Source organism: Hordeum vulgare, chromosome 1H, assembly GCF_904849725.1.
Source record: "Hordeum vulgare subsp. vulgare chromosome 1H, MorexV3_pseudomolecules_assembly, whole genome shotgun sequence".
NCBI lineage: Eukaryota > Viridiplantae > Streptophyta > Magnoliopsida > Poales > Poaceae > Hordeum > Hordeum vulgare.
The window spans coordinates 132,490,605-132,493,104 of record NC_058518.1 but is presented as its reverse complement, the minus strand read 5'-3'; positions in this window follow the sequence as shown (position 1 = coordinate 132,493,104).

Genomic DNA, 2,500 nt, shown 5'->3' with positions numbered 1-2,500 from the left:
TACGGGCACACGGGCCAAAAAATGTGAACGCGAGGAAATGGGAAAGAACGGGGTACGACGGCCGTGTTGCAAAAAACTGGGCGCGCGCCATGGAAAACGGGTGAAAACCATGTGTGTGGCATGGACGGATAAACGTACTGACACACGGGCCAAAAAACGTGAACTTGAGGAAACGGGGAAACACGGGGTATGACGGCCGTGTTGCAAAAAACTGGGCGCGCATCATGGAAAACGGGTGAAAACCTTGTGCGTGGCATGGAAGGATGCACGTACGGGCACACGGGCCAAAAAACGTGAACGCGAGGAAACGGGAAAAACGGGTACGGGGCCGTGTTGCAATAAACTGGGCACGCACCATGGAAAACTGGGGCAAACCATGTGCGTGGCATGGACGGATGCACGTACGGGCACACGGGCCAAGAAACGTGAACGTGAGGAAACGGGTAAAAACGGGTACGGCGGACGTGTTGCAAAAAACCGGGCGCGCACCATGGAAAACAGGGGAAAACCATGTGTGTGGAATGGACGGATGCACGTATGGGCACACGGGCCAAAAATGTGAACGCGAGGAAACAGGAAAGAACGGGGTACGACGGCCGTGTTGCAAAAAACTAGGCGCGCGCCATGGAAAACGGGTGAAAACCATGTGCGTGGCATGGACGGATAAACGTACTAGCACACGGGCCAGAAAACGTGAACTTGAGGAAACGCGGAAACACGGGGTATGACGGCCTTGTTGCAAAAAACTGGGCGCGCACCATGGAAAACGGGTGAAAACCTTGTGCGTGGCATGGAAGGATGCACGTACGGGCACACGGGCCAAAAAGCGTGAACGCAAGGAAACGGGAAAAACGGGTACGGGGCCATGTTGCAATAAACTGGGCGCGCACCATGGAAAACAGGGGCAAACCATGTGCGTGGCATGGACGGATGCACGTACGGGCACACGGACCAAAAAACGTGAACGTGAGGAAACGGGGAAAAAACGGGTACGGCGGACGTGTTGCAAAAGACCGGGCGCGCACCATGGAAAACAGGGGAAACTATGTGCGTGGCATGGACGGATTCACGTATGGGCAGACGTGCCAAAAAACGTGAACCTGAGGAAACGGGAAAGAACGGGGTACGACGGCCGTGTTGCAAAAAACAGGGCGCGCGCCATGGAAAACGGGTGAAAACCATGTGCATGGCATGGAAGGATGCACGTACGGGCACACGGGCCAAAAAACGTGAACGTGAGGAAACGGGAAAAACGGGTACGGGGCCGTGTTGCAATAAACTTGGCGCACACCATGGAAAACTGGGGCGAACCATGTGCGTGGCATGGACGGATGCACGTACGGGCACACGGGCCAAGAAACGTGAACGTGAGGAAACGGGGAAAAAACGGGTACGGCGGCCGTGTTGCAAAAAACCGCGGTAATTCGGTAATTCCAGCTCCAATAGCGTATTTTTAAGTTGTTGCAGTTAAAAAGCTCGTAGTTGGACCTTGGGCCGGGTCGGCCGGTCAGCCACACGGCGAGCACCGACCTACTCGACCCTCGGCCGGCATCGCGATCCTAGCCTTAATTGGTCGGGTCGTGTTTTCGGCATCGTTACTTTGAAGAAATTAGAGTACTCAAAGCATGCGTCCCCAATGCCTCTAATCATTGGCTTTACCTCATAGAACTCGTAATGGGCTCCAGCTATCCCGAGGGAAACTTCAGAGGGAACCAGCTACTAGATGGTTCGATTAGTCTTTCGCCCCTATACCCAAGTCAGACGAACGATTTGCACGTGAGTACCGCTTCGAGCCTCCACCAGAGTTTCCTCTGGCTTCGCCCCGCTCAGGCATAGTTCACCATCTTTCGGGTCCCGACAGGCGTGCTCCAACTCGAACCCTTCATAGAAGATCAGGGTCGGCCAGCGGTGCTGCCCGTGAGGGCCTCCCGCTCGTCAGCTTCCTTGCGCATCCCAGGTTTTAAAACCCGTCGACTCGCACGCATGTCAGACTCCTTGGTCCGTGTTTCAAGACGGGTCGGATGGGGAGCCCGCAGGCCGTTGCAGCGCAGTGCCCTGAGGGACACGCCTTTCAGCGCGCGGGTACCGGCCGTGTCGACGACGGCAACCGGAGGCACCTAGGGCCCCCGGGCTTTGGCCGCCGACACGGCCGACAACAGTCCACACCCCGAGCCGAGCGGCGAACCAGCAAGAGCCGTTCCGCATACGGCCGGGGCGCATCGCCGGCCCCCATCCGCTTCCCTCCCGGCAATTTCAAGCACTCTTTGACTCTCTTTTCAAAGTCCTTTTCATCTTTCCCTCGCGGTACTTGTTCGCTATCGGTCTCTCGCCTGTATTTAGCCTTGGACGGAGTCTACCGCCCGATTTGGGCTGCATTCCCAAACAACCCGACTCGTTGACCACGCCTCGTGGGGCGACAGGGTCCGGGCCGGACGGGGCTCTCACCCTCCCAGGCGCCCCTTTCCAGGGGACTTGGGCAGGTCCGTCGCTGAGGACGCCT